Source organism: Panicum virgatum, chromosome 2N (assembly GCF_016808335.1).
Source record: "Panicum virgatum strain AP13 chromosome 2N, P.virgatum_v5, whole genome shotgun sequence".
NCBI lineage: Eukaryota > Viridiplantae > Streptophyta > Magnoliopsida > Poales > Poaceae > Panicum > Panicum virgatum.
The window spans coordinates 8,671,941-8,693,649 of record NC_053146.1 but is presented as its reverse complement, the minus strand read 5'-3'; the positions used below and the strand labels follow the sequence as shown (position 1 = coordinate 8,693,649).

The 21,709-nt window shown below is 46.9% G+C and overlaps 1 long non-coding RNA gene across 2 annotated transcripts; it reads right to left on the bottom strand.

Moving 5' to 3' along the window:
• Window positions 1–291: 291 nt before the first annotated feature.
• On the bottom strand, window positions 292–3,420 carry LOC120659666. Of its 2 annotated transcripts, XR_005669129.1 has the most exons (4): window positions 3,012–3,420; window positions 2,803–2,930; window positions 680–750; window positions 292–584 (listed from the first exon to the last, which is right to left on the bottom strand). It is a non-coding gene; the product is annotated as an uncharacterized LOC120659666 (long non-coding RNA). The 2 variants fall into 2 exon arrangements; XR_005669128.1 differs by having other exon boundaries at window positions 2,803–3,420.
• Between the last annotated feature and the right edge of the window lie 18,289 nt (window positions 3,421–21,709).

Sequence of the window (21,709 nt, the reverse complement as noted above, 5' to 3'; positions counted from 1 at the left end):
CTATAGAAATTGCACTTACTACCGTCGGTTTTGGAACCGCCGGTATTAATTAATTATTACTGGCGGTTGTTTTAAAGAACCTCCATTAGAAATTGTATATATCTAAGGTTGGGAACACGAACCTCCATTATAAATGGTATCTATAACTGAGGTTTGCAACACGAACCTCCATTATAAATGATATCTATAATTGAGGTTTGCAACACGAACCTCCATTAGAAATGGTCAGCAACCGTCTATAAAAAGTCAAAGCGCTATTTCAATTTGGTGCACATACAGAACAACCGCCAGTAAAATTGTCATAATAAAACCATTATACAATCCTTGTATAATTGCTCAATCGAATCTTTCAAATTTAGATGGTATTTAACTATTTACATAGTATGTGCCATTGCAACCATTTCATATCATATCACTCTGTCACATATCTTGACCACCCAATTGATACAAAACTGAAGAAAATTGTGGGCATGAACCACCTAATTGAATGCCTATGTTCACCAAATAACTTGCTTGATAAACTGTACCAAAAAATACACCACAACATCATCCGAAGATTTTGGCTCTTCACCTTATACTGTATCCTGAAATTGTGGTTTACCAGATAGATTTCTAAAGAATAGATTTCAGCTTTAAAATAAAGTCAGATGGACAACTTGAAGGAAAATGCACAACCAACCTTATGTTCTCAATCTAGAAATCTCTAGTGCCTTATGTGTGTCTTCCAGTCTTCGGCGACAACTCACAGACCTGGAGTGCAAATACAAAGCAATAGACAGGTTATCAGTCAAGTCATGGCTACACCTCTCAGAATACACTGAGATGTTATTTTGTTCCAATATCTAGTATGCATAAATACATGGACACATAAATCATAGTTCTGCAAAAGAGATAAGGAGAATAGTGCACCAATACAGACTATATGCCATTACAGACTATATGACTGATGGTGCATGCTGAGAAACATAACTGATCACCAATGAACAATGTGAGTACTCCTATGTGCTAAACTCAAATACAGTTATAATACCGAGAAATGATGATCTGGTTCCCTGCCCTTTTCAGGTAAATGATGCAATGCTCTATGCTTCTGTCACTTGCCAGTGTTTTGCACTACTTATTAATTCAATTACTGTAATCTACTCAATTTTCTGAACCTGTTATGGTCATTTCTAGACATGATAGCCATTCATAATAATATAAAGCCACAAATTATCATCACAAAATAGTTTGATGTTTATAGTATTTCTAAGAAAGAATTGAATGTTGCTAGAGCCACCAGCAGCTAGATTTCCAAGTGCTCTAACACCTAGGTCAACCACACTTTCTATGCCGTAGAGATGAAGACCCGTTAATTCAATGAGACCTAATTCTATCATTATGACATGTACTTTAGGCCTAAGTGATTGGACAAAATAAGTCCTTTCATGAAGAAAAACTGAAGAATTATGACACTGAAATCAAATTCCATGAGGCAGGTAAAGGACAAATGAAAAATCATCTGAATTTCCCATAGCTCCACAAATTTAGTGTTTGTGGAATTTAAATAGTCAGAATGAACTTCACAGCCCTCATTGTCCACTGACGGTTCAATGTCAAACACTAAAATAGTAAAGAAAGAACAACTCACCTGGTTACAGACAAGCTTAGAATCACTTGTATATGAAATCATTTCAAAATCAGAGTTTCTGAAATTGTACTTCTTAAATAGGGGGAATAAACTGTGTTTGTGGAAACAAGAACCTTTTACAGTATTTAGGAAAACCATGTTAAAGTTTGATGGTTTGAAGGGGGGTGTTTTTTTCCTACATGAACAGATACATATTACATAATATAATCTATCCACCATAGGAAAAATCAAATAAAGCTTCATGCACAAATAACATTTGGTAGTAGTTGGCTTTGATATATATAACAAATACTTTACATATATGTGGTACATCAGAATAGGCTAATTTTTAGCAACCCAAAATGAATGTACCCAAAACAGCACAGCATTGCACAGTGCATCATATTAGGGAAATATACTAATAGTACTTCGTGTAATAAGGTGGGCAAATGCTTCACAACACTAATGCCAAGAGAGAGCAGAACAAGGCGTGCTTCCTTTTGAGGAAAAAAATGCCTGATGGTTTTCCAAAAACTTCAAAAATACCATGGATGCAATACTATAGTTTGTTAAACATGTAACCAAACACTTAAAAGTTGTGCACGCTAAGTAGCAAGCCTATCTTAGAAACCATATGAAACTCTGAAAAATATTTGTTATCCAAGCAGGGCCTTAGCTGATTGATTCCACTAGAAACAATATGCAATACAACTAAGTGCATAAATAAGTTTGTGTGTTCCATCAAAAGGTGGCCTAAATACTGGCCCATTACAGGCAGGGCGCGGCAATGCCGCGCCAAAGTTTTCTAGTTTCTAATGATAAAGATGATGGCAGTCAAATCTAACTGTTGCCAATCTAGGTAATTTCTGAAGATATAATAAGTCAAAGCTAAAATAGTTCATTTGTATAACACCCCCAAGCTGTCCATGTAAGACATACAAAGGATCCATGTTACTCTGCATACACAGCACCTATGTGAGTACCAGGAATTCAAAATTTCCCTCATCAAAATTTCCGCATTTCAAAATTTCCCCAACAAGCAAGGAGCACCAAGTATGCGTCTCCCAACTTGAAAACTGTGAGCACCCCTTCCTAATCCTCACGACAGCTAAATTACCCTCATGCTCTCTTCGATGGCTGCTACATCGCTTTCCCCAATAATTTCAGAGCAGCTGCATAGTTGCCATGCTCACCTGCCAAATGCAGTGTTCCACCAGATCTAGGCTTGTAGCGCCTCGGCATGTCATTGGATCCGTATTAGAGAGGGCCTGCACACCTGAAGATGCTACCGCACACCATGGGGACGAGCTGCCATCTTGCGCTTTGAGGAGAAAGGGACAAGGAAAGGGTAAAGGGGCCATGTGTTGAAGGAGATTGGGAAGAAGAGCCTGAGGAGCTGCACCTGGATTCACGGAGGAGCTTCCATGGGAGCCGGGAGCAGGTGGAGAGACGCAGGGGGGCCAGTGCGGCGGCCTGGAGTGCCGTGGCCGCGAGAGTGAGCGCCACCGCGGCCCAGCTGAGCATCGCCAATGGCCGCATGGGTAGGAGGCCGGTGGGGCTCGGAGACTCATCGACGGATCTGAGACCGACCGTCTCCGCCCCGCCTTGGGCTCCTGTGTTGGCCATCCGCGTGGAGCTCCCACGTCGGCAGGCCGCCTCCATCCGCGTGTGGAGCAGCGCAGCCAGGAGCACTGGCGGCTAGCCACGCGGTGGCACGGCTGCCCAGGTTGGAGGCGGTGCCTAAAGTTGGTGGCGGCGGGGCGGGAGGAAGACTGGGAGTCTGGGAGAGAGAAACAGAGAGAAATGAGGGGTTGCAGAGTTAATCGATATAGGGTTTAATTTGGGAGGAAGTAAAATAATTATTGCTGGCGGTTACTATTACAAACTTTAGGTAAAAATTAAATTTTTAATGGCGGTTCCTCTTTGAAACCTTAGGTAAAAATTAGTGCCATTTTATGCTGGCGGTTGATACCCTAAACCTACTGTAAAAATACCGTTTTTGATGGCTTATGTTTAGAACCTACGGTAGAAACCATTTCTACAGTCAAATATGTAAAACCGCCAGCGAAAATCGTTTTTGAACCGTCATTGATTTCATCAATTGTAGTAGTGGCTGCTGATCCAACACCACTACCTGGCCGGCTACGCATGAAACGGGAAGGGAATCAACACGTCAATTGCTGCATTCCATGTCAACATGACGGGATATTGCTCAAAACAGGTGACAAGACATCATCTTTGAACATTATTCTACATGCCCATCACTCGGCTATGTGTCAAACAAAAGCTAAGGTAGAAGCAATATAGATGCATGTTGCGATATAGATGCCCAACTCTCAAGTCTTAATAGCAACGTACTAGCTGATGCGTAGTCATTGTAGCTAGCAACCCGGTGGGTATATCAATGGAAACATAAAAGCTCAATTTATGAGTTATGCTGCAGTCCTATATAAAGATAACATCATTTGGATGGGGCAAAAAAATCGCTTGCATATGCCTCCTAGTACAATAGAGCAAGTTCAAGTCTCCTTTAGCATCGAATGCAGGGGCGGAGCTAGATTGTGTGTGGGGGGGGGGGGTGCCTGGGCACCCACACCAAAACGAAAACTCAGTGTTAATCATCAGATTTTCACTTCATAAATCATAGAGCTAGTAGCACAACCATAGACAGGGCACCCCCCTCGATTCAGTTCTAGCTTCGCCCCTGATCGAATGGCTTGACTAAACCTACTGCCAAATAAACTGGGTGGATGACTGAGTAGCATGACATTATTAGGAATTCATTGGTGACCCACACTGACCCTAAAAGAGATTTATATATAATGGGTTTGGGACACATCAGAAATTTTAGCTTGAGCTTGAGTCTGGAACATAGAGCAAATATATCTATTGCCATGCCACCATAGTCACCTGCGTTCCACGTTCCGGGAACGCGGAACAGGGGAATGTTTTCGTTCCCGTAGGCCAAAAATTAGGATACATTCTGGGAAAATGAAATTTCCATGGAAGAATGCATCCCAAATTGTGTTCCTCGTTCGTCGATCCATCGTTCCGGAAACTTCGGTGACTAATGACGGCAAGGCGGCAAGGCCTGTAAGCTAGCTTGCCGTTCGAAACTGTTGTGTTGCCGAGGTGCGCCTTTGAGTTTGGGATCTTGGGCTCCGTCGTCCGCGCCATCAGTGACTCCCAAGGCTAGCAGGCCATCAGCCCAATAGACAGGCCCAGCCCAATATCCGTTCTAAGTCTCCAGTGCTAACGCTAACGATGCAATCCCCATCCGACTGCCTGATTATCCCCGTCACGGCTCCCTATGTCTCGTAGCAGGCAGGCGGTGGCGCGGTGCCCCCACTCGCCCCTCTCCTGGTGAGCATTTCTAGCTCGCCCCTGTCGTCTCCATCGAGCACATCGATCCGTCCTCTTTGCTATCGATCGAGCGCATGGCCACCGCTGCGCTTTGTTTTTTCGTTTGAGCAATAGATGACAGACCTCTACGACACACGCCTAAGTCGTCAGCTTTTCCGTCGTTTCAACATGCACCGGCTGAAGCGGGCGGAAAAGCCTTTTCCTCACTGCTATTGGATGAGCCAGTGCACTGCTAGAAAAATGGGCTTTAGCACCGGTTGGGAGACCCCTTTAGTACCGGATGTCCCAACCGGTACACCCACTCCGGTACTAAATGAGTGCCAAGTTAGTACCGGTCGATTCAACCGGTATTAAATGTGTCATCAGAGAAGAAAAAATGCATGTGGTTATGAGGATTCGAACCCACAACCTCTAACCTCACGTGTAGGTTTCTTACCATTCAAGCTGTGCACCACATATGACTAAGTACGAGATGCTTTCTTTTTGAAGTAACCATAGAGGCCTATTTAGTACCGGACCAAAGACGCCGACCGGTACTAAATGTCACCCTTTAGTACCGGTCAGTGCCATTGACCGGAACTAAATGACTGCGCCATTTTAGTACCGGATCGAAACACCAACCGGTACTAAAATGTGACTTTTAGTACCGGGTGGTGTTATGAACGGGTACTAAAATGACTTCGATGGCTTACAAATTTTGACCCGGTACTAAAATTGCTTCATGCCAACTTTAGTACCGGACCAAATAATGACCGGTGCTAACATACAGGGACGAAAGACCATTTTTCTTGTAGTGGTGGGACCCATCATCATCATGGCATGCATCTAGCCGGCAGTCGGCGTAACTATTGCCCATGCTCTAAGTCGTCAGCTTTTCCATCGTTTGTCTACATGGTCCTTTGCAAGGTATTGCTCTACAATACACTGTATGGTAGCATGTTTTTGGCAACGGGGTCTTCCGATCCCTTGTTTGTTCTGCACATCGGATTCTTCATCCTTGTGGTTATGGCTGATTATTGCCACCAGTTTGCAAGTTGGTTTCTTGTTGATTGAAATTTCTTTGCTCCAGGTCTTAACTTGTGGAAATCAAGTTTCGACCCCTCTGTCTTTGATATAATGCTTTTTTTTCGCGGTTGCAACACAGGAATCTGAAGATATAGTTTTTTTTTTCTAAAACAGAGATCCTGCTTCAGTCACATGCTTACAGCTTGGTCCATTGAGCTGGCTCGAGCTACAAATGAGCCAAGCCGAGCTGCTATTTCTGCTTATTGGTATAGCTCAGCTCGGCTTGATATCCAGCCCTACACAAAAGTTGGTAGGAGTTGGGATCGCTTGTGCTCTTGGTTGTTCATGAGGTGGAGCTGTTGCAAAGAATTCGCTTGATCAATCCTCCAGCGCTGTCTCAAGATACAACAATTTTTCTCCTTTTTTCCCCCAACGCATCCCATTCCCATACGCCATTTGCATGCCATTCTTTGACACGGTCTCCATTTTTGCTGGTAGCGCTTGCTAGTTGCTACTATATATGCACCATGGCGAGTGAGAGCTTCTCCCGTTCATCTGGTGGATGGTTATCGATTCAAGCGAGCAGGTGCGCATTGGAGCATTTCACTTCCGATCCCTCGTATATATGAATGGTAATTTCCTGATGTACTGCATCCTCATGGTTGGTTTTTATCAGTTATGTGTTAGAACGACATGGCACACTACTTGAAGGCACATAATGAATGAAGTTGTTGTGACCATTAATATGATGGAAATATGTAGTATACATTTACGTTCGGTGTGGTGTTGAATATTTCTAGTAGGATATATCAAGCTTATAGTGGACAGACTAGTAAATCTATGGGGTCTACCAACAATATCTGAAACAATAAAAGGGGAATACGCTAAAAAAAATAAAAGGGGAATACGCTAAGAAAACTACATAATGAATGTCCTCTGTACAGTGGGTCTTCATCCGTATTTCTGCATACCAATTCATGGGTAGCTTTGTATAGAGAAGAAAAGGAACTTTACATTTCAAACGTAGATAGCTGTAAACCACTACCAATTCATGGGTAACTTCGTATAGAGAAGAAAAGGAACTTTACATTTCAAAGGTAGCTAGCTAGCTGTAAATTACTACCCGAAGGGATCATTGACCTTATACAATCTGTAGATACTTAATTTGCTCAAATTTGTAGGAGAATCATATAAAAATACATATTGATATACAGATAGATATATCCACAGATGAAACATAGGTTACCATGTAAGCACAATTTATACGATTAAGGTATTTTCAAAGAGCAGGGCATTTTTGGACAAGAAAAGTTGCAGTGGACTCTGTCTTGTCTTTAAAATCTATAATGAATCGAAATGCTTTGAGCTCATGTTTTTGGTGCCTCCACAACTACCATGAGGCTGCTGTCTTTTCTAGTTCTATGCTGATTTTTTATTTACTCCATAGGAGGAACTTTTGGTAAAATGATGGTTTCTAGCAAGAAACTGATGGCTCGTTTTGCTTTACCGTCCAGTATGGCTTCTTGTTTCTTCCTCGATGTATCCCATTGCCATTATCGCTACTGTAGGGTGCTATCCTAGCCTTGTGTTCTTTCTAGATAAAGCTTGTTTTTTTTTTGTGACCGTGCCTGAGCATGTTTTACATTAAAAGGAGGAGAAAACAAAGTGCATGAACAAGTTGGTCTCAGAGAGGTGAAACCAACCAGGTAAGACAAGACAAGATGATTATATTGCTGCAGATGCGCGACCTGGTAATCTGCCCAAAGCATGAATCACAAGTTCAAGCCGTCTAAAACCTGCCCGAAACCAGGCTGCAATCTCATCGATCACCCAGACAAAACTTGGCCAATGGTGCTCGAGTTTATTTGTGTTACTTTACTTATACGCGGGGAAAGACTTGAGCAATAGATGACCGTGAACACTCCTACAAAAACCTGTCACTGCAAATGCCTCAACACACCAAACGACAGTGATACCAGATATCACCGCCGGTTCGTAACACAACTTGGCGGTAATAGGTTCAATAGGCATCACCGTCAGTTCATAACATGACCCGATGATAATACAATTACCTCATCATTTCTCTCTTCCTCTCACTCTCCCTCTAATTTTCCCCCTCTCGGCCCCTCTCTCCATCCCTCGGTCCATCCCTCCCTCTCTACCACGGTCCTTCTCTCTTCCTCCCCTCCTCTCACACCGCTAGCTCCCCTCCTCCCCTGCCGCCGACTACCCTCCCCTCCCATGCCGCTAGTCTAGAGATTAGCACACATGCCTTCCTCTAATGATGGTCTAGAGATTGATTGATAAAGATAAATTGTATCCCCTGCTAATTTCCATACTTGTTCTTCCCTACCGATTGCGATGCTCCATCTTTCTCAATCTTTTGGGTATTCCTTGACGACATTCCATGGTTCATTCTCTTGTACCTGTTAACATATTCGTTGCGGATGTTCCACGGTTCTTCGTCTCGGGGCATGAGCAGATTTTAGGAGTACTAATGTACTATGGATGTCTTAGAGGAAAGCGAACATCATCATTTTGTGGAGCTGTTTTTTCTTCTCGAACATATATACTGTGCATTGTTAACATCTTCATTAGGTGGAGCTGTTTTTTCTCAAACATATATACTGTGATTGTTATATCAACAAGAAACAAAACCGCAGTTTACAAGGCGAAGATTGAAGCCTTAGTTGTTTACAAGAAACAAAACTGTAAATCACAACAACCTAGACGTAGCATCCAACAGTGGTAGAAAAAACTAGGACCTCTCCCAGAACTGATCCATATGATGAGCCAGGTATTCCAAATCCTGCCTGCTCTTTTGGATCCCTTAGGAGTTGAGATCGCTTCTGCTAGCTCTTGGTTGTTCATGAGGTGGAACTGCTACGGAGGCCTTGCTCGATCAGTGTTCCGCTGGTGTCTCTAGATATATCTATTTTACTCCTTTTTGTTCCCCAATGCATCCCATTCTTATATTGCAATGCCATTTGCATGCAATTCTTCGACATGGTCTCCAGTTCTGCTGCTAGCGCTTACTACTATATACGCAGCAGGGCGAGTGAAACAGATTTTCCAGTTCATCCTGGATGGTCTATTGATTTAAGTGAGTAGGTGCATTGGAGCATTTCGCTTCCGATCCCCCTATGAACTATAGATTCATGATGTGGCTATAAATTCATGATGTGCTGCAACTTTCCGGTTAGTTTTTATCAGTTATGTTAGACTTGCAGGAACTTTTAAGCGTTGTGCCCTTTAATTCACGTTGCAGTTTGGTGTTGAATATTTTCAGTAGGGCCATAGAAGCTTATAGCGGAGAGACTAATAATTCTGTGAGGGTCTACGAAGAATTTCTGAAACAATAAATGGGGCACAGTAAAATTACATAATGAGTGTCCATGTACAGTGGGGGTTCATTTGTATTTCTGCATACCAATTCATGGGCATCTTTGCATAGAGAAGAAAAAAACAAGTACATTTTACAGGTAGCTGTAAATTACTGCTGGAAGGGATCATTGATCTCTATGCAATCTGTAGATACTTAATTTGCTCAAATTTGTAGGAGGAATATAAAAATACATATTGATATACTGATATACATTTATCCATATATGAACATACGTATGTTTTACCATGTAAGTGCAATTTATACAATTATACGGGTATTTTCAAAGCGCGGGGCATTTTTGAAAAAGAAAATTGCAGTGGCATCTGTCTTGTTGTCTTAAAAATTAAAATCAATCGAAATGCACTGAGCTCTTGTTTTGGGGGCTTCCACATACAACTTCCATGAGGCTACTGTCTGTTCTAGTTCTATATGTGCTGATTTTTTATTTACTCGGCAGGAGGAACTTTGTGAGAGGCAGTGGAGGCCTGCTCCTTGGTGTGATGAGTGATTGCCAACACGTGGAGTGGACTAACTGTGTGTAGTCGCGACTCTGTGGAGATTGCGCCAGTTCTTGGTCTGTGGTGTGCAGGTACACGGATGGCGCGGTGGCAGCGAGATGGTTTGGACAAGAGCGAGGCACGTGCCGATGCACCATGCGGCGGCGTTGCGGTGGCAGGAAGCTCGACGACCATGCGGAGGCGGGAGACCTTGCGGTGGCGTTGGAGGCCCGACCGGATGACCGTGCGGTGGAGAAGGGCGGCCCAGATGCTTGGGCCACTGCTGGGCCGCGTTGCGATCCACTCCTGGCGCCAAGGCGGGACGGCGTGGAGTTTGTTGGTAGCTCGGGAAAAACCAACGGCTGGGATGCGTCGACGTCGGCCGAGTCGGAGAGAGATGGCGATGGCGTCAGGGATGACGAAAGCGCTAGGGTTCCGGCGGGAGGTCGGACACGTGGCGACATCGGGCTTGGCGGGTGTGCCTGGAAACATCGCGCGGGAAGGTTTCGCGGTTCCTCCAAAATCGCACCCGAACTCGGTTTCGGCAGTTTTCCCAAAACTGCCCCCGCGAAGATTCCAAAAGGACGCGTGGCGACATCGGGAAGATTGCGTCGGGTCGAAGCAAACTACTCCAAGTCGTCGCAGCCGTCGGATGATCTTCAATGTATCTTTTCCGGTTTTGCCCCTAAGGGCCTTGTAGTTTAATTTCAGCACTTAGGGGTAATTGAGTCATTAGAGGAAGGCTTGGAGGAGAAGAAAGAGAGGGAGGCAGCTGGGTGGGTCTGCTGGCCCCTGGACAAAAAGGCAGGCGCCCCCTCCTGGGTGGTGCGCGCTGGACATAACAGAAGAAGAGGAGCCAGGCGCCATCTCCTCCCTGCTCTCTCTCTCAAGTTCTTCTCCCTCTCCTTCTCTAGGGTTTTAGGGATGAATTCTTGAGTTGTGTACTGAATTTGTGTGGGAAAGGAGGCCCTTCCCTCCTTGTGCCCTCGTGGCTTTTGGATTGAAATCGATCTCGTGTTCGTTTGGAGCTCGTGGTGCATGAATCCCTTGATTTCTTGAGTTCTTTGCTTTGGGGTTCTTCTACTTGTTGTTGTGGTACTTGATGCTCTTTCGTGTGCGATGGGCACTAATTAGAACACAAGAATGTGGGTACTCTTGACCAATTGTGCGTATCATATGATTCAGTTTAACTCCGTAACTCGTTTGTTCTAGCATACATGTGTTTTTAATAATAAATTGCAACTAATATAATATAAAATGGTCTCAGATTATCGTGTGACAACCCACTTGCTAGTTACCACCCACAATATAGCCTCGAGGTTCTGATATGCCTGCTGCTCCAGAAATTGTTCTGCGGCTGACAGTGGCATTATATTAGCCATTAGCCCCTTCTGGTTTCAGCATCTTTGCTTCTTCCTTAGAGGCATCCCACTCTCATGATTTCAGTGTCATGGCGTCTTGAGCTCACCAAAGGTCACACTGATGCGAGTCACTGGGTAGATACTAGTCTTTGCCTACTATATATTGTTCCCGTGTAGTGTTACTGCTATACATAAGGGTTTGGGACAGGGAGGGGAGAAAACAAGAACAAGAGGAGCGTGTATCAAAGTTATGCTCTCTGCGTATTGGCGCTTTTGGATTGAAATCGATCTCGTGTTCGTTTGGAGCTCGTGGTGCATGAATCCCTTGATTTCTTGAGTTCTTTGCTTTGGGGTTCTTCTACTTGTTGTTGTGGTACTTGATGCTCTTTTGTGTGACCTGAATCGTCCTAACCAAGTACCAAAACCCTCTGAGGTCATGAGTCTTCAAGAACACGGTTTTTAGAAAACCCAGAATACCCCGTTCTTGCTCGGTTTTTCGTCGATTCCTGTCAAACCATGGAGTGAATCGTCGTTTCTTTTGGTAGGTAGATTCACAAGGTCTTTGTGATCGTACCTGCAAATTTTGGTGAGCTTTCGACCTGATTTGAGCCTTCGATCGTCGAGATTTCCAATGGTCGCAGGCTGGAAAACGCTCTAGACTCTGTTTCTGGACAGCACCGGTTGAACCGACGCTTGGGTTCAAGGTCGTCGGATCAACCGGTGCCTACAAGGTTCTATTGCTAGGGTTTTTGACGTTTCTGTTGAATGCACCAGTGCTTCAGTCTTCATTAGCGTCGGATCGACCGGTGTTGCTTCTGTGTGTGCTGTTTTGGGTCGTTTAACCGGCGTATTGACTTTTCTTAGCGCCGGTTGAACCGGTGCTCTGCACTTGGCTTTGACAATTGGTGCACGTCGGTTTAACCGGTGCTCACAGCATGGTTTTGGTGTGTTTTGTTGCCCCTCTGGACAACTGCACCAACGTCAGTCTCTGATTTTGTCGGTTAAACCGGCGTCACACACCAGTTGAACCGACGCTATTCAAACCAAGGCGTCGGATCAACCGGTGCTTGCTGCTTGCTGCTGCCGGCTCTGTACCACCGGTTAGTCCGACGTATTCAAGTTCTATACGTCGGTTCAACCGGTGTTAGTATACCGTGCTGAATCTTGCGCTGTTTCTTCATGTTCGCTTCCGCGCTTGTTCACGTTTGTTCCTAGGGTTCTCTTGTGTTGGTGTAGCTCCTCCGTAGCTATTTCACACCTCGCCCAGGACTCTAGGGTTGGGGTGCACACTTGGAACTTGAGCCAAAGTTTTCGATCGCGATAATTTTGATCGGCTCCCATTCACCCCCCCTCTGGTCGCATTTCTCGGTCCTACAATTGGTATCAGAGCCGGGACGGTTTCTCTATAGCCTTCTCCGGTTCGAAACCGTTGTGCGACCATGGGTTCACCGGGCAAACCCCCGATCTTCAATGGATCCGATTATGACTATTGGAAGGTGCGCATGCGTGCCTATCTTTTGAGTCTAGGTTCCGAGGTCTAGGAGATTTGCGTGGACCCGGATTATGTGAACCTTGCGGTCCGCACGACCGAGCTTCAGGTTAGGAGACATGAGGTCAATAGCAAGGCGTACAACGCTCTCATAGCTTGTCTCTCTCGTCCTGAGTTCGATTGTGTCAGCGACCTTCTCACAGCTCGGGAGATCTGGACATGGTTGGCCAATTTCCATGAAGGAACCAACCATGTCAAGTCGAGGCTGTATGAGACTCACCGGCGGGAGTACGAGAACTTTTCTCAGTTGCCGGGTGAGAGCATCGACACCATGTTCAGTCGTTTTCAGTCGATTGTGAACAAGGTGCGTGCGAACCAGCCACAGGGCACCCAGGCCTACTCCGATCATGAGAAGGCTATGAAGCTTCTCTATGCTCTTGATCGCAAGGTCTGGGAGGTGAAGGTCCAGACTATCATAGAGTCTGCTAGCTATGAGACCCTCACTGTGGATGAGCTGTTCAGTAAGCTCAAGGCTTCGGAGGTGGAGAAGCTCTCTCGAGCTAAGATGGAAGGCAATCATGCTGATGCCTCCGCCTCCAAGTCTATGGCCCTGGTAGGCAACTCTGGAGCTAACCCTGACCCCTCTCTTGGAGGTTTTTGCTTGTCTTCACTTGTGTCTGTGACAGATGAGTAGTTGGAGGTGCTTGGGAACGAGGAGCTTGCATTGATCATCCACAAGTTCCAGCGTGCCTTCAACAACAGACAAGCACGAGCGAAGACCTGCTTCAACTGCGGCAAGACCGGCCACTTCGCCGCCGAGTGCCCCAAGAAGAAGAGTTCTAGGGAGGAGGACGACCGCTCCAGGCATGAGGAGTACCGCGAGCACCGCCACAAGCACAAGAGTGGGCACTCCCACAAGAAGAATGGCGGACGCTCCAAGCGGCACCACGAGCGGAAGAAGAAGAACGTCGGCAAGTACAAGAACAAGCAGGCATTCGTCGCCCAGAGCGAGGATCACTCCTCCACCAGCCAGAGTTCGACGTCTTCATCTTCTTCCAGCTCCAGCGACTCCGACGCCGATGGAACTCCTTCCACCACTGTAGATCCTGCACCTCAGCCAGAGCCAAGCTCTGAGGTACGTCCTGAGCACCCCACTCCTGAGGAGTTGGAGGATCTTTACACTGCTCTAGATAATCAGGACTTGATCATTAAGGATGCTAAGAGGCAGTTTAGAGCTTTGAGACAGGAATTGAAGGAAGTTAAACTAGCTTTAGAGATTGCTCAGTCTGCCCCTATTGTGGAGGATTGTGTTGAGGAGGATGAGTGCAGTCAGTGTATCAGTTTGATGTCTGATCTTTCCGAGCTCAGGAGCAAGTATGATGAGAACTTGCTCAAGCTCGAGGAGGGCAAGAAGGCCTTGGACGAGGTCAAGTCCCGGCCTACCCTCTTGGGTGCTTGTAAGGAGTGCCCAGCACTTAGAGAAGAGCTTAAGGAGAAGAATGCTGCTTTAAGGAAGTTGGAGAAATCCGCAGTCCCTAGCTCTTGCTCTGCTGATTGTACTATGTGCCCAAGCCTGATCTCTGAGCTTGAGGAGGCACGGAAGGACAAGACCCGGATGGAGGAGGAGAATTCCCATCTTCGGGAGATTCTTAGTTGGGTGTCCGTCCGCGAGCCTCAGTTGGGCATGATGGTTCAGCAGTTTAAGCGTCCTGATGGTGTTGGGGTTGGTTTTGCTTTTACTCTTGCTGATTTTGTCCAACCCTATGGGAAGATTGGTGAGATGCTTGAGCCGAGTGTGAGTGCACTTTCATCTTCCACAGCTCCACCAATTCCTAAGCCAGCACCAGTTAAGGATGGAATCCTCACTGAGCCACCCAAAGCTCCACCTAAGAATCCAGTGTGGGTTCCCAAGCCTAACCATCTCAAGAACCGACTGGATACACTCCCTCCTAGTGGTAAGCCAATTCCTAAGCCCAAGGTGAGGACTCAGCCCCCCAGAGTACCTCAGAGAGCCCCAGCACCTACACCACAGCCTACACACAAGAGAGAGCCTTACCAGTGTGAGTGGTGCGAAAGAGAAGGTCACTTGGCAGAATTTTGCTTCCGGAGGTTGAGGTTTGAGCGCAGGCAGTCTGAGAGGCGCGCTCCGGAGGTGCTCCACCAGCCTACAGGTGGACACGCTCTAGCTCGACGTGGGCAGAGGCGGGATGCCAGGCCACGTCGTGTAGGTGGAGGAGGGGGAGGCGGTGGTGGATACCGCGCTCCTGTTGGTGGTTTCGCCGGCCCTGTTCCACACCGTGCTTTCTGTGGTGGTCAGCGTGGCCGAGGCTTTGGTGGCGGAGGCGCACCACGTTTTTCTCAGCGTGGTGGTCGCCAGCCACAGTTTTCGTTTGAGGATACTTACCCTGCTTTCGAGCAGATGGCACAACACTGGTTTGCTTCTTTCTGTGCTAACCCCAGTGTCGGGCCATTTGCCCGCTCTTTCTCTTCCTACTGAGCAGGACACTCGAGGCCTGGAGGACATATGGCTCATGGACTCCGGTTGTTCGTGCCACATGACCGGAAGTCACAGATGGTTCTCCAGCCTCACCCCGATGAAGGACAAAGAGTACATCACCTTCGGGGATAACAGCAGAGGAAAGGTACGTGGAGTTGGTGCTATTCGGATTTCTGATGACTTCACCCTGAGAGAGGTTGCTCTTGTCGATAAACTTGGTTTTAATCTGCTTTCTGTTTCGCAACTTCTTGATGATGGGTTTGAAGTGAGTTTCAAGAGAGGTTGCTCGCGTGTTCTTGGTTCAAGAGGAGAGTTTGTGTGCGGCATTGTTCCTCTTGGCCGTGTGTTTCGCATTGACTTTTCTGGATCTTCTTCTAGCACTTCTCACTGTCTGGTGACTGGTCAGTCCTTTGAGCTCTGGAAGTGGCATAGGAGACTTGGTCACTTGAGCTTTGATCTACTAGTTAGACTCAGCTCACTTGATTTGATCCGAGGATTGCCCAAGCTTAAGTTGGAAAAGGACCTTGTCTGTCACCCATGTCGTCACGGGAAAATGGTTTCCCTTCCGCACCCACCTGTGAATCAGTTGATGACATCGCACCCTGGCGAGCTTCTTCACATGGACACCGTTGGTCCTGCTCGTGTGCGCTCTGTCGGTGGGAAGTGGTACATTCTTGTGATCGTTGATGACTTTTCTCGGTACTCTTGGGTTTTCTTCTTGGAGACTAAGGATGAGGCTTTTCAGTACTTTCGAGACCTTGCCTTGAGGTTACAGAATGAGCTTCCACATGCCATGAGGGCTATCCGCAGTGATAATGGCTCTGAATTTAAGAACGCTCGTTTTGATGACTTCTGTCGTGGCTTTGGTCTTGATCACTAGTACTCCTCTCCTTATGTTCCTCCACAGAATGGCGTGGTTGAACGCAAAAATCGGACCCTAGTGGAGATGGCCAGGACGATGCTTGATGAGCATAGGACTCCTAGGCGTTTTTGGGCCGAGGCAATCAACACCGCATGCTATGTTGCCAACCGCATCTTCCTTCGCTCATTCATGAAAAAGACTTCGTATGAGTTGCGGTTTGGTCGACAGCCCAGAGTGTCCCACCTGCGTGCTTTTGGTTGCAGATGCTTTGTTCTGAAGGAGGGAAATCTTGATAAGTTCGAGTCTAGGAGCTATGATGGCATTCTTCTTGGCTATGCTCTTCAATCCAGAGGCTATCGTGTTCTTATTCTTGAGACTAACCGGATCGTCGAAACTTGTAATGTAACCTTCGACGAGTCCACTCCTTCTTTGTCTGCTTCTTTGGAGTGTGCAGGTGATGATGAGTTTGGCCAGGACATCTTTGAGGATGAGGATGAGCCTGAGGCCTTTGAGGGTGATGGTGGTGTCCCTGCGCCGGCTGCAGGCCCACTTCCTGGAGATTCGAGTTCTGACGACGATGGCGGCCCGCTCCCCACAGCTTCGACTACGGCCGATCCACGTCCAGCTCAAGGTTCTTCCTCTGGGACCCATGTTGAGGGCGGTGGCGAGGCGACTTCGTCAAGAGAAGCACCATGACACATTCAGCGTCGTCATCCACCTCAACAAATGTTAGGTGACCTCAACGAACGAGCCACGAGGTCCAAGGTAACATGTATCGCTGGCTTTGCTCATTCAGCGTTTGTTGCCTCCTTTGAGCCAAAAGATATTGGACATGCTTTATCTGATTCTAACTGGGTCAATGCCATGCATGAGGAGCTAGAAAACTTTGAGCGAAACCAAGTCTGGGTCCTAGTAGAGCCTCCACCAGATTGCCACCCTATAGGTACCAAATGGGTTTTCAAGAACAAACAGGGTGAGGATGGGATGGTTGTGAGGAACAAGGCTAGGTTAGTAGCTCAGGGTTACAGCCAGCAGGAGGGGATAGATTACGAGGAGACCTTTGCACCTGTAGCTCGTTTAGAGGCCATCCGGATCTTTTTAGCCTTTGCAGCTTCGAAGGGGTTCAAGCTGTATCAGATGGATGTGAAGAGTGCCTTCTTGAACGGGTTTATAGAGGAGGAGGTCTATGTGAAGCAACCTCCTGGCTTTGAGAGTCCCAAGTTTCTAGACCGAGTCTTCAAGCTTCAGAAGGCTTTGTATGGTCTGAAGCAAGCCCCTAGAGCCTGGTATGCGAGGTTGAGAGCCTTTTTGCTTAAGCAGGAGTTTGTCATGGGATCGGTAGATAAGACTTTGTTTCTCCTCAGGCGTGGCGCTGATTTTCTGTTGGTTCAGATTTACGTGGATGATATTATCTTTGGTGGCTCCTCTCACACTCTTGTTTCTAGTTTTTCTGATGACATGAGCAGAGAGTTTGAGATGTCGATGATGGGTGAGCTTCAGTTTTTCCTCGGGTTGCACATCAAGCAAACCCGGGATGACACCTTCGTCCACCAGGCCAAGTACACTAAGGACATGCTCCAGAAGTTCGACTTCGGAGACCTCAGTCCCATGCCGACTCCTATGGGCACTTCTACGGCGCTGGATGAGGACACTGAAGGTGTTGCTGTGGACCAGAAGGAGTACAGGAGCATGATCGGCTCGCTCCTGTACTTGACGGCCACCAGACCCGACATCCAGTTCGCGGTCTGTCTCTGCGCGAGGTTACAGGCTTCTCCGCGCACTTCTCACAGGAACGCTGTGAAGAGGATTTTCAGGTACCTTCGATACACTCCTGAGTTTGGCTTATGGTACTCTGCTTCCTCTTCTCTTGCGTTGGTTGGCTTTTCTGATGCTGATCATGGTGGGTGTCGGATTGATCGCAAGTCGACTTCAGGCACCTGTCAGTTTCTTGGAACTTCTCTTGTGCCTTGGTCTGCCCGCAAGCAAACTAGTGTAGCTCTTTCCACCACAGAAGCCGAATACATTGCTACTGCTAGTTGCTGCTCCCAGATCCTTTGGATGAGACACACTCTCAGTGATTATGGCCTAACCTATGGCAGAGTTCCCATTTTCGTTGACAGCACTTCAGCCATAAGCTTAGCCAAGAACCCCGTCCTACACTCTCGCTCCAAGCATATAGACGTGAGGTTCCACTTCCTGAGAGATCACTATGAGAAGGGTGATGTCGAGCTGACCCATGTGTCCACTGATAATCAAGTAGCCGACATCTTGACCAAGCCCCTAGAACAAGCCACCTATGCTCGCTTGCGGGGAGAGCTTGGCGTGTGCTACCCATTTTGAGTTGGGTAGTTGTTTTTGTAGTTTAGGATTTGTTTTTCCTTCTTTTTGCTTTTCCTTGCATTTTGTGTACATATCATCTTGCATTACATTTGCTCATATGCATTACACTTGCACTAAGCTTCTCATATATGATATCTGCATTTGCTTGTGCCTTGTGCTATGCTATGAGTTGTATATATGCTTTGACCATGAGTAGCTAGCTCCTTTGAATATGTTGTATATTGGCTCTGAGCTTAGCTATTTTATTCTTTGAAAATCATAAAACATGGTCACCTTTTGGATCTGCTACTAGCATGTGTAGGCTCGTATGCTTTTGCTATCTTGTTTCATGTTTAGTGGCTAGGCCCTTTGCTATCACATGCAACAAGATGCCCTCTTTTGCTTCGTGTTGGAATGTATTAATTGGACTCTAATTTCAAAAATCTAACTCTTGCTTTGCTCTGAGTGAAAAGATCTAGGTGGGATTGCTTGCACCACTGATCTTGTACTGAGACTGCTCCTCTGGAGAACTTGGACAAGGCGGTGGATGACTGAGAGTGTTGTCTTAAGCTTCCGATGGTCATTGACCTAGGCTTGGCACATTCGCTAAGTTAAGCACTTGCAAGTTTTCAACCCCTGGCACCAATTCTTTATGTTTGAGAATCTGAGAGTTTTTCAATTGGTTTCAAGGTTACTTGAGTGGCAGTTGCTGTGATATGCTTTGGGTAGCTCACCTGTATGTTCTTGCTAGCACTAGCATGCTTGTTTACCGTCTAGTATACTAGGTTCTTTATGGTGATGCTTTTCTTTTACAAATGACAAATGCTTGCTCATGATCTGTATAGATATATTCTTATGAGCTTCTCCATGCATTGTCTTGTATATGCACCCTCATATGCTGAGCTATTTTGACCCTTGCAAATGCTCTTGTTCGGTACCTGGAAGCTTTTAGGCACGCATGCACTGCACTTCATGGCATATTTCCAGGGGGAGCATCTAGGCAGGGGGAGTTTCCTTGACGTGTGCCTTGTCAACAAGGGGGAGAGATTGTTGTTTTTTTGTCTCACCTTAGGGATTAGGGGGAGAATTTCTTGATCCTTGTCCTAAGGGGGAGAGATTGTTTGTTTGGTCTCAGGGAGAGATTCAGACTTTGAGTGTGCACACATCGGGGGAGAGTTGCATAGTGAGGGGGAGCTGCATTTCAGGGGGAGTTTTTGAGCTTTTTCATGCTCTTTGCTGGTTGCGTTGAGCTTTGCCTCTTTCTGGAGGGACCAGCTTTGCACATGCTTGGCTGTGTTGAGCCTTGCCTCTTTCTTGAGGGGTCAAGCATGTTTTGGAGTCAGTGCGTCGAGCCGTTGCCCTTGTCTTGGGGGCTGACTCTTTTGGCTTTGCTATCTCCAAGTGATCGTTTCTGGCTTTCATTCACTTTTGATCACTGGAGTTAGCTCTCTTTGTTTTCTATTTCTTTTTGGTTATCTCTTTCTTTCACCAGTGCCCGTGTGGGGTGTGGTGTTGACAATGCACTCATCAAGGGGGAGATTGAGAGGCAGTGGAAGCCTGCTCCTTGGTGTGATGAGTGATTGCCAACACGTGGAGTGGACTAACTGTGTGTAGTCGCGACTCTGTGGAGATTGCGCCAGTTCTTGGTCTGTGGTGTGCAGGTACACGGATGGCGCGGTGGCAGCGAGATGGTTTGGACAAGAGCGAGGCACGTGCCGATGCACCATGCGGCGGCGTTGCGGTGGCAGGAAGCTCGACGACCATGCGGAGGCGGGAGACCTTGTGGTGGCGTTGGAGGCCCGACCGGATGACCGTGCGGTGGAGAAGGGCGGCCCAGATGCTTGGGCCACTGCTGGGTCGCATTGCGATCCACTCCTGGCGCCAAGGCGGGACGGCGTGGAGTTTGTTGGTAGCTCGGGAAAAACCAACGGCTGGGATGCGTCGACGTCGGCCGAGTCGGAGAGAGATGGCGATGGTGTCAGGGATGACGAAAGCGCTAGTGTTCCGGCGGGAGGTCGGACACGTGGCGACATCGGGCTTGGCGGGTGTGCCTGGAAACATCGCGCGGGAAGGTTTCGCGGTTCCTCCAAAATCGCACCCGAACTCGGTTTCGGCAGTTTTCCCAAAACTGCCCCCGCGAAGATTCCAGAAGGACGCGTGGTGACATCGGGAAGATTGCGTCGGGTCGAAGCAAACTACTCCAAATCGTCGCAGCCGTCGGATGATCTTCAATGTATCTTTTCCGGTTTTGCCCCTAAGGGCCTTGTAGTTTAATTTCAGCACTTAGGGGTAATTGAGTCATTAGAGGAAGGCTTGGAGGAGAAGAAAGAGAGGGAGGCAGCTGGGTGGGTCTGCTGGCCCCTGGACAAAAAGGCAGGCGCCCCCTCCTGGGTGGTGCGCGCTGGACATAACAGAAGAAGAGGAGCCAGGCGCCATCTCCTCCCTGCTCTCTCTCTCAAGTTCTTCTCCCTCTCCTTCTCTAGGGTTTTAGGGATGAATTCTTGAGTTGTGTACTGAATTTGTGTGGGAAAGGAGGCCCTTCCCTCCTTGTGCCCTCGTGGCTTTTGGATTGAAATCGATCTCGTGTTCGTTTGGAGCTCGTGGTGCATGAATCCCTTGATTTCTTGAGTTCTTTGCTTTGGGGTTCTTCTACTTGTTGTTGTGGTACTTGATGCTCTTTCGTGTGCGATGGGCACTAATTAGAACACAAGAATGTGGGTACTCTTGACCAATTGTGCGTATCATATGATTCAGTTTAACTCCGTAACTCGTTTGTTCTAGCATACATGTGTTTTTAATAATAAATTGCAACTAATATAATATAAAATGGTCTCAGATTATCGTGTGACAACCCACTTGCTAGTTACCACCCACAATATAGCCTCGAGGTTCTGATATGCCTGCTGCTCCAGAAATTGTTCTGCGGCTGACAGTGGCATTATATTAGCCATTAGCCCCTTCTGGTTTCAGCATCTTTGCTTCTTCCTTAGAGGCATCCCACTCTCATGATTTCAGTGTCATGGCGTCTTGAGCTCACCAAAGGTCACACTGATGCGAGTCACTGGGTAGATACTAGTCTTTGCCTACTATATATTGTTCCCGTGTAGTGTTACTGCTATACATAAGGGTTTGGGACAGGGAGGGGAGAAAACAAGAACAAGAGGAGCGTGTATCAAAGTTATGCTCTCTGCGTATTGGCGCCTTTTCCACCCTTGCATGTTAAGTGCTAAAAAAACATTAATTTGCACCCATTAGCGTTACGTTGGTGTTCACACCAAGGTACGTACTTTGCCTGTTCGGCACAAGAGACACGAATCACCAC